Genomic DNA, 15,021 nt, shown 5'->3' on the forward strand with positions numbered 1-15,021 from the left:
TACAGCAGCGGCACTAGCCCCACCGTCAGTCTTCAGCAGCCAGCCTCAAGCTGGCTGCTCTCTGGAGCTCTCCTGTGGCTTGCAGCTGGGGGAACATATTTACGACCACCAACTGCCATCCACAGATCTACTTGTGGCGTCCCCTGGTTATTCCAGTACGGTAGCCTTTTCCCCTTTCACGGCACTATGCAGAGAAAGACCACTACTTCAGCTTGATGCCATTATATAAATCAGCTGTCTGGCTGTATCGATTGGGATCATCTTTCATTAAGAACTTTGCCATCATCGGCAAGAGAAAAGGCATCTGTGCTTGCTCCCAACACTTCCAACAAGTCTCTTTCCCTCCTTTCTTTCCCCTCCTGCAATGCATTAAGACCATCGCTTCCATGAGAGTCTGCACCAATTGCTGGGTCTAAAGTACTTTTAAAATGGATATTTTAAATAGGCTTGCTTTAATACTATTTATTCTCCACTCACAAATAAAAATGTATTAGGTACCTACTGGGGTAAAGCATTATATAATATTTGTTTCTTGGGTCAATTTCCTAGCCTCAAGGAGCGTATAATCTAATAGAGATGAGTACACCAAGTAATTATTGTAAACGTGTAAAAGTGACATATGGCTCAAAAGAGAAGGGGACACAGAACAGAAAAGGTATTTACACCTGGAAGGTATCAGCAAAAGTGCTCTGGGAGAAGATCTGGAGCTTAGAGAATGAGAGAAAAGTATAGAGGTGGTGGAGGAGGAGCATGTGCCAGTCCATTGAGCCAAAGTCCTACATCAATAAAACAGGGGAGTGTGCTATGGCTTGAATGTGTCCCCTCCAAAATTCAGGTGTTGCCAATGCGATAGTATTAAGAGATAGGGCCTTGAAGAGGTGATTAGGCCCAGTGGGCTTCTCTGTCTTGAATGGGATTAAGGCCCTAATGAAAGAGGCTTCACACAGGCTTGGCTGGCTTGCTCTTCTGCATTCTGCCAGGTGAGGATGCAGTATTCCTCTCCTCTGGAGGATGCAGCCTTCATCAGACAGCCCGACCTGCTGATGCCTTGATCTTGGACTTCCCAGTGAGAAATGAATTTCTGTTTCTTATGAATGACCCAGTCTGTGGTATTTTGTTATAGCAGCACAATTGGACTAAGACAGGGTGTTTGGGAGGATAGGAAATAGTCTAGCTTTCCTGAGTTGTAGAGTATGTAAAGGTAAAGATAAGGCTTGAAAGATGGACTGGGGCCAGATCATGAAGGGCCTCAAACGCCAGGTTGACCTTTTGGACTTTATTTACAGAAGTAGAGAACTGATGAAGATCACCGGACATTCATTCATTCAACAAATGTTTACCAAGAATTCACCATATGCCAGGCTATGTTTTAAGACCTGGGGATATGGCAATAAAAAAATAGGCCAATTCCTTGCTCTATGGAGCTCAGTGGGGTAGATGGAAAATACAGAAAAAAAGTAGTGGTATGTTCAGGATGCACTCTGCAAGTACAGAATACGTGACATAAAGGTGTAAATAATCTCATGGAATAAGTGGGCTAAAGGTGGGCAGTCCCAAGGGATAGCTCAAGGCTCATAGATGAGGGTTTCAAGCGCTTTCTCTTCTTCTGATCTACCATCCTCAGATGTTGGCTTTTTTTAATCTTCAGGTTGCTGTGGTTCAGCTTCAAAGACAGAAAGAAAGTGGGGAAGGTGGATTTTTTTTTCCTCTTTTTGTTAGGAAGCAAAATCTTTTTCAGAAATCAGCAAGCAGACTTCCCTTTACAGCTCAGTGGCCAAAACTGGGTCATGTGGCCATCCCTAGGAAAGCATATGCTGCATAATGACATTCTGGTCAACGATGGCCTGCAAACAGGATGGTGATCTCATAATATTATAATATAATGGAACTAAAAAAATTCCTATAGCCTAGTGATGTCACAGCTATTATGACATCAACGCATTACCTTTTCTATGCTTAGATACAAAAATACTTACCATTGTGTTACCATTGCCTACATATTCAGTACAGCAGCAGTCCCCAACCTTTTTGGCACCAAGGACTGGTTTCATGGAAGACAATTTTTCCAGGGACCTGGGGTGAGGGATGGTTTTGGGATGATTCAAGAGCATTACATTTATTGTGCACTTTATTTCTATTATGGTTACATTGTAATATATAATGAAATAATTATACAACTCACCATACTGCAGGATCTAATAGGGCCACTGATCTGACAGGAGACAGAGCTCAGGCGGTGATGGGAGCGATGGGGAACAGCTGTAAATACAGATGAAGCTTTGCTCGCTCACTGGCCACTCACCTCCTTCTGTGTGACCCCGTTCTTAACAGGCCACAGCCCGGGGGGGGTGGGGACTGCAGCATTACAGTAACATAATGTACAGGTTTGTAGCTAGGGGCAATAGGCTATACCATACAGCCTAGGTTTGTAGTGGGCTATACCATCCAGATTTGTATAAGTACACTCTATGATGTTGGCACAATGACAAAATCGCCTAAGTATGCCTTTCTCAGAACACGCCCCTGATATTAAGTGACATGCGACTGTATTTGCCATTTTTTTAGTCTAAAAATAGTCCAGATCTATTTTATCCTTATTAATTATGTTTTCAGAGACCAAGGAACAAGTTTCAATGTTCAATTTTGGAATCTTGCTTTAATTGCTTCCCAACCTAGTGTTTAAAATTTTTACATTCTTTCACAACCATAGAATTATTTATTTGCTTAAGAAATCTGGAAGTGCCTTATTCATGTATAAGTAATAGGATAATCATGTAATCAAAAGAGAATATGAATCCCTTTTGCACATTCACAAGTTGTAGGAATGGGCCAGGCACGGTGGCTCATACCTATAATCCTAGTACTTCGGGAGGCTGAGGCAGGAGGATTGCTTGAGGTCAAGAGTTTCAGACCAGTCTGAGCAACAGCATGACCCCATCACTACAAAAACTAGAAAAATTAGCCCTGGTGGCACGTACCTATACTCTCAGCTACTCAGGAGTCTGAGGCAGGAGGATTGCTTGAGCCCAGGAGTTTGAGGTTACAGTGAGCTATGATGATGCCACTGCACTCTAGCCTGGGCAACAGAACAAATACCCTGTCTCAAAAAACCAAACCAAAAACAAACAAACAAAAAACAAATTATAGGAATGATAGGTCTATATAGAATTGAAGGCAAAGGCTATTAAATGGTCCTCTGGAATTACAGAGTTGATATCATTAGGAGATGGCTAAACCAAAGTTCTTCTCAGAGCTGCTCTGCAGCTGCACGAGGAGGTATTGGGAGACACTATGCCAATAGAGGCTAGACCCCAACTTCTGTGTCTTTTAGACCCATAACCCAAAGCCCTTTTGGTTTCAAATCACTACGTCCTTGAGTGATCTCCAGGGCAGGAGGGAAAATACTACTTATCAGCACTAATCAATGCCAGGCTCTATGTGTTGGCATTTGAAATATACATTGTTTCATTTAATCTTCCAACAAAGCTAAGAGGTGGATATCATTGTCCTCATTTTATCTAATGAGGAAACAGGGCATTTTGTGGAAACATGGTGGCCCTCCCTAAAACTTGACAAGGAGAATAATGCATCTCTGCCCCATATTTGTTGCTTCTACCTTTGGTAATAATGTCTTCAATAAAATGTTACTGTAACTAAATCTTCATTAACAGAGTCCTGAATTTGATACCTTTTAATGTGTGATTATAGACCAGATTGAAAATGCCAGTTCTATGTTGTATTTCTTAAACTTATTTGTGAGAATCAGAACAATGCTGTTATTAAAATATTTAATCTCCTATTACATACAAAATTCTATTGTATCATATCATAATTTTTACTTACTACAGTACTTCTGATTTAGAAATATGTAGTATGTGTGTATATGCACATGAGCATGTGTATATATGTGCATGTGTGTAGACACTATGATGATTTAGGATAAGCTCCAAATGCATGTGCTTTGTGAGGTGTTTTCTCTTGTTTCTACCTCTTTTCAAGTGGATACTCAAGTATGAATACTGTGTATAGTCCTGTAACTCTATTATAAGAGTCGTTAAAGAATACACCCCTATTTCTATAATTTCTTCTTTTTGTGACTACTCTGCCCTGACATCTTAACATTCACTGATGAGGACTTGCTGAGATATCTGATATCTCAGACTTCAGTTTATCACTAATATTGCAGAATATGTCAAAATGGGAAGGCCTCAGAGGTTCATAGTCAGTGCCAGAGTCCTCATTAAGAAAGGGTTTCTCTGACTCAGCCGGAGGTGGAGTACATCTCTTGCTCGGAATGCCCTGGTGTGATTTTCAAACATTGGTTTTACAGAGGCAGTTCCCTTTTAAAAGGGAAAAAGAAAAATCCTAAAAGTACTCTATAAAGAAAACATTCTTTTGACAAAATATATGTATACAAATTGATTTTCAGGGAAGATTTTGTATTTCAAACAATTTCATAAATATTTAAAGATTATAAAGAAAAGGTTTGTATCTTCTTATGTATGCTGTAGAATAATACCAAGAACAAGTTTTGTTTTGTTTTTTGGTTCCATGAGATCTGTGGTTTTATGTTCATAAAGAGGCTACTCCAATATCATAATGTAGTGAAAATAAATTTTTTTCCTACACAATGGCCTCTTTTGTGGGTGCCAACATATATATATAGCAGTCAGATGGTTTTTACATTTTTTTTTCTTATTTTGGAACTACAGGGATTTCAAATTAGCTAATGGAGTGAAAGCCATATTACTTGATATCATAGTCATCATCAATTCATAATAATGGCTATAAAACCAATTCATAATAATACCTATAGGCATATAGTGCTAAATACTTGCCAGGCACTATTCTAAGAGCTTTACACATGTTAGCTTATTTAATCTTCCAACAATCCTATGAGCTAGGTAATATTGTTTAAATTTTACATATAGGGAAACTTGGACACAAGTTACCAGTTTTTTGTCCAATGTCACATTGTAGGAGGCCTGAATTTAAATGCAGGCAGTCTTGTGCTATAGTTTGTGCTCTTAACTGCTAGACCATACTGTCTTGTTCCAATTTGACCATGAGTAGTATTTAAAAACTTAGCTACAAGATCATATACATATTTCTTAGGACATTTTAATCATTAAATAAAGGTACTATTTTCTCATCTCCACCCTTTTTGTGACTGCCTTTTCAGTTTTAGACCACCTAATTCTGCCTGTGTCCAAAAAGGTGCCAGTAGTTCAGGACTGGTAAGGATGTTCTTCTCTTATAATAGGTGTTTAATAAATATCTCTTGAATGAATGAATGAATGCAGTTTTCTTAGTCTTAAAGAAAAGGCTTACTTGTCCCTTTTTTGTACTAACAATCTCAAATGGAATCAAATATTTTAAGGTCAACATATAACATACAGAGGATACCTAGTGTTTTACTTTGCCTAGTGTTCTTTCCTTTCTTCTAGTAGAAGAATCCATCTTTTCTATGGAGAAGCAATTTTGTTACCAAAAGTTTGGTACTTGTCCTCAAGGCTGAGACAGTGAGAACGAAGAATGAGGACAAGCGGTTTGAGGAAAAAGAGAAGTTTATTAATTTACCGGCAAATGAGGAGGGTGGCAGACTAGTGTCTCAAAAGACTGCCATCCTGCCTTTAAGCAGAAATACAGGGCTTTTTAAAGGGGGGCTTTCAGTGGTTGGGCTTGGGTCTATGTGACCAGTGTCAACATGTTGTTGCTTAGGGCTGTTGTCATTTAACTATAGTTGGTAGACCTTATCTCCAGTGAAGATGATCTGGTGACCTTTGTCGGACAATTCCGTTGAGCCATATCCTGTAGTTTATGATACTATTAATAGAAAACAAACAGCAACGAACATTTTCCTACCCCTTTGATTACTTGCTTCGGGGCAGGAATGTAGGTTTTAATTCCTGCATGGGGTTTTAGAGAGACAACCTGTAAAAATTTCCTTGCCCTTTTCCCAGCCTTCACTGCTGTTACAAATCCATGTGTAGTACAGGTGGAGCTGCTTTCCCTGCTCTTTGCTTGACCACAGGAATGAGCTTTGCATGAACCTGTCCTGGACTCAGATAATCAGAGGCCTCTTTCCCCTGGTCAGTGATTGGGTCAGGGCTATGCATACCACTGAGAAGAGGAAAGAAAAATGGCTCAGAGCAGTCTGAGCTATATGTGAGGTGTATAAAATTTATCAGGCTCGGAGAGACAAGAACTTGGGATTTCAGTCATGCCTCCACGACTGAGGGCAATTGTTTAAAGGCATTTTCTTCCAGGCTAGCATCTTTACCCATTATACTCAAGTTCCTGGAATTAGAGATACAAAGAACAATGTATAGCCAATCAATATGTTATGCTATTGTAATGTAAATTCTTGGTAAACAACTTAGGAACTGCTTCTTCTTTTTTCCTTAAAAACTCACTTGTAGCTGTTGTTAAATGGAGTATATATTCAGGGCAACGTGAATCTATGCTCCTTGTGGCCATCCTCAAGTTTTGGGCTCAAATAAACTCTATAATAAATCATATTTTCTGAATTTCATTATTTAAGGTTGACAAAACCCAAGCAGGACTGTGCCTAACTTATTATCTCCCAGCTTCAAATCTACCCTTCTTTGCCTTGTTTTGTGATCTCGGAGTTGAGCCCTGTAAATATTTCTCCAATACCTGCCAGCAGAATGTGAAATTTCATCAACGGAGGGCAGTGCAGTGACCAGCAGGAAGATACTTCTCTTTCAGGTTCTGGTCCTATATTATTTCTATTTATTTAGGGTGATGTAACAGAGGTAAAGGCTGGAAACACAGCAACAAAATGTTTTATGGCTTGTCTTTCTAAAACCCTCCCACCTTTTTGGGAATTAAAACCTGCATTTCTTCCCAGAGGCCAATCAAAGGGGCAGAAAAATGTTCTTTGCTATTTGTTTTCTAGTGTCTTACACCACAAGAGATGTCTGAGATCTTCCTCACCAGGAGATAAGGTCTATGGAAACCACTAATTATAGTTAAACAACAGTAGCCAAAGCCAGGACATGCCTGACTGCCGAAACCCCCCCTTTTAAAAACCCATCAGCAGCTACTTCCTGGCAGCTTTGAGCAGCCACACCCTCAGACAACAGTGGGCTGCTTCTACAGACCAGTGGCAGCCTGTCCATACCCTCCCCACAATGGCAAGCTGCTTCTATAGACTGGCTCTGGCTCGTGCCCTATGGCAAATTTCCTCAAAGTTAGTAGCTGCTCGTTTATACCTGCTATTTCTGGACCCATGAAAGTCCTTGTTTTTGTTTTAGTCACTTTTATTTTTTAAAAAAATGAGGTTAACTTACTAAACTACCTTCTACTGTTCTGGTTAAAAATTGTTGGTTAAATTTTTCCTATTCAATTAATGAGTGTGGTTTCTGTGTCCAGACTGTTTCTGTGTCCTGACAGATATAAGTGTGCATCAGTTCCCTCTCTGAAATTTTATATAGATTCTGGAAAAAAAGGTGATTTTTTTTCTTACTGGATCGAGATCTGTAAGAGTAAGGTAAGCTGGAGCTGCTTGAGGCCATTGTCCCCAATGACACAAAGGCTATTTTCAGTTAAAAAAAAAAAAAAAAAAAAAGATGAGGTCATGCACAGAGAGATAAATAGATGCAAGACAAATGAAGATGGAGACAATTCTGATGACATCATTTGATCCCTTGGTTCCAGCCATGCCTGAAGATAGCTCTCCTACGTACAGACCAATCAATTCTTCTTAAGCAAGTTTGAGTTGGATTTCTGTCTCATAAAATTGAAAGAATACTAATTATGACATAAAGAGCTTTGCCACAAAAGACATAACCATTCATTCACCTTTCTTTTTTGGTCTAATTGGGTGACCTTTGGAAAAGCATTAACTTCTCTGAACCTCAGTTTCTTTATCTGTAAAATGGGGTTGTTAATACTACTTATTCTGCCTACCTTATAGGCTTACTCAATTCACTAAGTATTTATTGATCATCTATAGGCAAGATCTGCAGTAGGTATCCAAGGGTATAGTAGCATAGGTGGGATTAGAACCCAAGTACTTTGCTACCTACTCCAGAGTGTTTCCCACCACCCATCATCACAAAAATAGCTAGCTTAACTGAGTGATCCTCATGTGGTAGGAGGATGAAGGTGTCATTGAGAAGTCTCTCACAGTGTAAGATCTTTCTCTCCAGTATATGTATTTTTGAAACCCTCCCAATTTTCATAAGATTAGAAAAGTATCATGACCTTTATTGACAACAGATACTTGGATATGTCTCCAGTATTGATTTAATAAAAGGTGAAGACAGAATATCACTGCTGTATGAAATGAAGAATTGGCAGGTATAAGGGATTTAGCATTATTTGCTTGAGACTGTCACATCGTAAGTTGATCTGAATCTATTTGTTTTCCCAGAATTTTTACTGGCTCGGTTTATTTCAAACACACCTCCCCCAACCTTGGCAATATCTTATGAGCTATTGATAAATTATTAAACTTTGATGCAAATCCAAGTGCCAGGATTAACCATAAGATTGTGTATTCGTTAGGATCTAGTCGAGGGGCAGAAAACATAACAGTTATTTTAACAGAGAAAATTTAACATGAAGGATTGTTGACTAGGTATAAAGAAATTTTGCCTGCAAAGGCAAAAGAAGAACTTTCTGTTATGGATATAGCAACTGCAGAAAGCAACAACTACTCTTAGGACTGGGGAAACAAGAGAGGTTGAAATGATTAAAAGTTAAAAATTTAGAGGAGGGACCCTCCCCCTTCCCCAGGGAGCTGAGACTCAGGTCTCTGAGGAGGAGGAGGTGCTATTCAGCTGGGCTGGTGCTATTGAGTTCAGAGGAGGGGCCCTGGGGCCTGGGACCCTAACCTCTGTGGAGGGACCTTCCGCCAGCTAGTGCTGGATGTATCTGATGAGAATGTGATGAAGGTGGTTCTACAAGTGCTAGAAAAACTGAAAATTAGATTCCCCCACTGTTACAGGAAGGCACTGCCCCTGCCAGGAGGGAGAAGTATTGCTGGGGTATTGCTCGCTGGAGCAGGAAGCCAGAGAGCAACAAGAAGCCCACAGGAAGCAGACAGGCCCCTTCTTCCTCTTCCAGGCTTACAAGTCTCCCATGCAGCCCCCTGTTGGCAGGGCTAAAAATGAGCCCTTTGGCAAAAGGCGGAAATGTGGTTTGCAGAGTCCTAGCGCCAGCATCACAAAGCCAGGTATATATAGAAGGATGCGTTTGAAGCTGAGACACAATAGCTTAATAATGGCTACCGACGAATATTTCACTCTGTCCCCACCACAGGCTGGGGTTTCTGCAGCTGGTCTGGGGTTGGCTAGCACAGTGTCACAATGGCTAAGAGAGTAGATTCTGGAGTCAGTTTGACTGGGTTTGAATCCTGGCTTTGCCCCTTTCAAGCTGAGTGAGTTTGAGCAAATGTCCAAACCTCTCTGTGTTTCCTTATCTATAAAATGTGGATAATAATATTACTTACCTTAGAGTTTGTGGTAAGGATTTAATAAGTTAACTCTTGTAAAGCAGTTAAAATAGTGCTTACCAGATAGAAAGTGCTGAGTAAATATTAGCAATTATAACCTGAGCAGACGTGCTCCTACCAGATGCCTACTTGCCTGAGTCCTGTCCAGGTGCCCCACATAGACACCCAGAGCCATGTGCTGCTGGCTCAACTTCCAGGCCTGCCAGCTCCTTTCTGGAGCTTTCTTCCCATCAGTTAAACCTCCTCCCTCCTCCAGGGTCAGAGTGGGTAGCTAACACCTAGCTTTCAAGAAGCAGAGAATTCCTGGTCCTCAGGCAATGAACTTAACAGCAATCCAAAGATTCCATACTCTAAGTGATTGCATAGATATTTTAGATATCCGAGAAGAATATACACATCCACTGCCTCTCCTTGCTTGAGGACCTTCTCTCCTAGGTTCGCCACATATCTGCTGAGAGCAGAAGTATTAAACTGTCTTTTTTTTCCTTTTCTTTTTCGTTCTTTCTTTCTTTTTTTTTTTTTTTTTTGTGCTTTTGTTTCTATTACTTGGCTGCAGCAATCCTATCTTATACAACTTTCCATCAAGTTATCTTCACTTATTTCATTCAGGTAAAGTTATATTTTTCCCATAGTATTTTTGTATTTATTAGAAATCTATGTGTTCTTATTAATAAGGGTCTTTTAACTTCTAATGTGTTCATTGGGATAGTTTTTTTTCTTCCTTTATTTTTAATTTTTTTAATTTCAGCATATTACAGGGGTGTAAATGTTTAGGTTACATATATTGCCTTTGCCCCACTCAAGTCAGAGCTTCAAGCATGTCCATCTCCAGACGGTGCACACCACATCCATTAGGTGTGTATATATCCATCTCTACTCCCCTCTCCCGTCTGCCCGACACCCGATGAATGTTATTACTATATGTGCACTTAAGTGTTGATCAATTAATACTAATTTGATGGTGAGTACATGTGGTGCTTGTTTTTCCATTCTTGTGATACTTCACTTAGTAGAATGGGCTCCAGCTGTGTCCAGGATAATACAAGAGGTGCTAGATCACCATTGTTTTCTGTGGCTAAGTAGAACACCATGGTATACATATACCACATTTTATTAATCCACTCATGTATTGATGGGCACTTGGGTTGTTTCCACATCTTTGCAATTATGAATTGTGCTGCTATAAACATTGTAGTGCAGATGTCTTTTTTTATAGAATGTCTTTTTTTCCTTTGAGTAGATGCCCAGTAATGGGATTGCTGGATCAAATGGTAGTTCCACTTGTAGCTCTTTGAGGTATCTCGGTATTACTTTCGACAGAGGTTGTACTAGTTTGCAGTCCCATTAAACTGCTTTTTAAAGTAGAGGAAAAATGGAGATCTGTCATGAGCATTACAGTCCCTTTGACCTACTCTGTGCTGCTTCCTGCAGATCCTCCCTCCCCTCTTTGCCAGGACTCAGGAGATCTCAGAAAAGAACGCTCACCCATAACAATTGCCAACTGAATTTGTGAAAGGGTATTTTTAATTTGTAAATTTTATTCCTCCAAAACTCACCCACTGCTATGAAGCTTTTGTGATATGAGTTGGGTAGGGAGCAGGGTTTGAGGCAAAGCATTTATGCTGATGTTTTGTTGGGGAGTGCAACCCCAGAGCAGCAAGAGTGAGGGGCCCTGCAGAGAGGGAGGGTGGAGTGGTAATGGACACAGCTTCAAAAGAAAATACAGCTGATATTTTGCTCACAAGGATGTCTCCAGAAAGGCTATATGAAACCATTGTGCCTTGATGCGGTCCATGGAAAAGTCACGAGAAAGAAATGAAATGAAATGAATTTATCTGTTGGTTCCTTCCTGACTTATGGCTCTCATTGGTCAAAGTTTGCCTCATTTTTGTGCTTTATTTGACCTCTTTGGGTAGCTGATGGGAAATCCATATCCCATGCTGCACAGCACGGAGCCTCGGGGGGTCTGTAAGGCTGGATTTGGTGCTGGAGCTGCTATGGCTGCTACCATATGGGACACATTGGAAGTCACACAGCCTCTGGCCTTCCCCTTGGAAGGAAGAGACCTTCGGCACTGTTAGGAAGAGAGGCAATGGTGGCAGCAGCCAGAGCTTTCTACTGAGCAAGTGGCAGAAGGCAGATGGCAAGAGCTAATCTGGGGATGTGCATAAGTTGGATCTGATATAGACAATAACAGATAAGGAGTAAATTAGAGATTGGAAATATTTAGAAATATAAATGAAAGCAATTGGGGAAATGGAAAGTTCTAGAAGAAGGGTATATCTGTAATATGGATTTATAGAGCATGGGAGACAGAGGCCTCTGTTAACACATGGAACCAGAATGTGGGGCAGGCAGCCCTGCCCCGGGAAGCAGGAGGCCTGGTCCCAGTTCCCTTCCTTCCCTTATCTGTGGGATGGTCTTGGATTAGTGTCTTCATCTCTTTGAGCCTCTGTTTACTTATTTAAGAAGTGGGAGAGAATGAATCAAAGCTAACTTTTTTTCAGTTCTAAGATGTATGTTTTAGAGAAACAATTTTGCAGCAGTAATTTACATGTAGAGTCTTTTCAAATTTTGCTATATAAAATATGAGGAATTATAGTCAAGAGTATCTCCAGACAGAAACTTATTTTTATCTTAAAATATGCACTAAGTGGGTCCCATGATGAGCTACTGCTCTGGGAAGTCAGCCAATCTGAATTCTAGGCCTGTCAGCAGCCAGCCATCTTATTACATGTAAATCAACTAACATCTATCTCTGGGCTTTAGCAAAACACAAACTCTAGGCTCCAATCATGTTGGCTGCAGTCCAAGCATAAGCACTGACCAGCTGTGTAACCTTGGGCCTGACCTGTGCTACTTGACCTCCCTGATCCTTCTTTTCCTTGTCCTTAACATGAGGTAAGAATAGTATAATACCTATTTAGAGGGGCAAATGCATATGAAATGTCTCACATGAACATACACCCAAATGTTCATTCATATTTCTTTTTTTGTAAAAAGAGGTAGGTAGAGCCATGGATCCCTAAGACCCATTTCAGCACTAACATTCCATGATTCCTACCCTGATTCATTACTTAATTATTACAATTGCTTAAAGAACACTTATAATTAATAGGTGTTTAGTCCTGTACTACCTTGCCCTCAAGAAGCACACAACCTGGTTGAGGCAGTCACATAAGATGAGAAACCATACACAGTAATCTATACTATTATGGTAAAGGACGGTATCTTAAAAGCACAATAAATCTTATTTAGAGTTCTAACATTGATGACTTATCAAGCACATTATTCTGAGAAAAGCCACTTTGTCAGTGTTGGAGAATATGCTTATGACAGGTCCTTACAGTTCTTTAAAAAATTATTTTATAAATGCCCATTAGTATATGTTCAACTGATAACTAATGGAGTATTATTGGAAGCACTGTTCATATAAGAGTTTTCTTCTAAAGTCAGAAGCATGGTAAATTATATATTATTGCTTAGTCTAACTGTTCTTTACAGTGATATCATATTTCTAATGGAAAAATTAATATTAAAATTAATATTAGATTGGTGACTTGAGTTGAATTGAAATGGAAATGCTTTCTGTTGCCTTAACAATGACCACGGATAGCTTTTTGGATTCAGTTAGCACAAAATACTCCAGGCAAGAAATACAGGGCAGTGTCTTATTATTCATCAATAGCAAAGCCTCTCTAACCATTTAGGGAGAAAAACTAAATGCAGGACTGAAAAACCCCACTCAATTTTAATTATGAAGATAGAGAAAAAAATCAGAAAAAGTATATTATTTCAAAATTATGTTTGGATTAGGAAAAAATCATGTATTAATGAGTAATGCTGGGCAAAATGGAAAAATCTGCGGTTTATTAGGCATTTAATAAAACATGAAGAAAAGTAATTTAAGAAGGTTTAAGGCAGGACTCCTAGAAAAGTTTATTTTAGGGTACTTAGGAAGATTCTGTTGTAGGCTACAATGTGTTGTGGTGGTAAGGATGCTGAACTTGAATTTAGAACATGTTGGTTCAAGTCTTTAATCTGTCAATTACTGCTTTTACTTTGGTCAAAGGTCTTACCCTCTCCATGATTTGGGTTTTTTTCCCCCTTTTTATTTTACAGATCATTCATATGGAAGCTATCCATGATTTGGTTACCTATAAAATTGAGGGCCTTACAATTATTTCAAATTTGTTATGTGTCATTTATTTATAGTGTTATCAAATTTTACATGCACATAATTTAAAGAGATAAGTAGTTTTATAAAACCTCTTTGAAAAACAGCAGCCCTTCCCCCAAGATTTTCCCATCCTCAGAGTTATTTCTTTTAATATTTGCCTCTGTATCTCTTAAGCTACAGGCTTAAAGTGCTAGTTTTTAAAAAATTGTGGTAAAATATACATCAGACCATTTTAAGTGTACAATTCAGTGGAATTAAGTACTTGTCCCATTGTCATGCAACTATCACCACTATCCATCCAGCTTTTTCATCATCCCAAACTGAAACTCTGTACCCATTTAACAATAACTCCTCATTACTCCCTGCCCTCAGCCTCTGGTAGCCACTGTTCTACTTTCTGTCTCTGTGTGTCTCACTACCCTAGGTACCTCATGTAGGTGGAATCATACAATGTTTGTCCCTTTGTGATTGGCTTATTTCACTTAGCATAATGTCTTTCAGGTTCATGCATGTTGCAGTATGTACCAGAATTTCCTTCATTTTTAAGACTGAATAATATTCCATTGTATGCATATATCATATTTTGTTATCCATTCATCTGTCAGCAGACATTTGGGTTACTTCCACATTTTGGCTATTCTGAATAAAGCCACTATGGACATGGATGCACAAATTTCGTTTGAGTCTCTGCTTTCAATTCTTTTGGATATATACCCAGAAGTGGAATTGCTGGATCATATGGTAACTGTGTTTAAGTTTTTGAGGAACTGCCATACTGTTTTCCATAGTGTCTGCACCATTTTATGTTCCTACCAAGAGTGCACAAGGGTTCCAATTTCCCCACTTTCTCTCCAATACTTGTTATTTTCTGTTTTGCTTTTTTAAAATATGGAATGCTTTATGAATTTGTGTGTCATCCTTGCAAGGGGCTATACTAATATTCTCTGTATCATTCCAATTTAATATATATGCTGCCCTAATGAGCACACTATGTATTTTTGCTTTCTACTTTCTGGAAGATTTCCTTATCTTCCAACCCTTCTATTAAGTTTCTATTTCTGCTATTATACATGTCATTTCCAAAACCTTTTGGTTTGCTGAATATTTCCTTTTTAAGAGAACATCTTATTCTTTTTTATGGATAAAATAACTTTTCCTGTCTGTCTGAGTACATTAATTATAGTTAATTAAGGCCTTTTTCTGCCCACAATGGTCTTTACTTCTTCAATTTGCCTTTTCCTTCCTATTCCTTTGTTTTAGCCTCTTTTATGCTATAGCTTTGCCTTGGATATCTAGTGATCCCTGGCCATTTGCTCATATATAGGAGCACTGAGCTGTTTGGAAGTTCTGGGCTTGT

General features: G+C 39.2%; 1 non-coding gene across 1 annotated transcript; it reads right to left on the reverse strand.

Annotated features, from left to right (window-relative positions):
* Positions 1–14,546: 14,546 nt before the first annotated feature.
* LOC138375161 (U6 spliceosomal RNA) lies at positions 14,547–14,651 on the reverse strand. Its single transcript, XR_011231423.1, has one exon. It is a non-coding gene; the product is annotated as a U6 spliceosomal RNA (small nuclear RNA).
* Positions 14,652–15,021: the final 370 nt, after the last annotated feature.

This window comes from Eulemur rufifrons, chromosome 24 (assembly GCF_041146395.1).
Source record: "Eulemur rufifrons isolate Redbay chromosome 24, OSU_ERuf_1, whole genome shotgun sequence".
In the NCBI taxonomy this organism is placed as follows: Eukaryota; Metazoa; Chordata; class Mammalia; order Primates; family Lemuridae; genus Eulemur; species Eulemur rufifrons.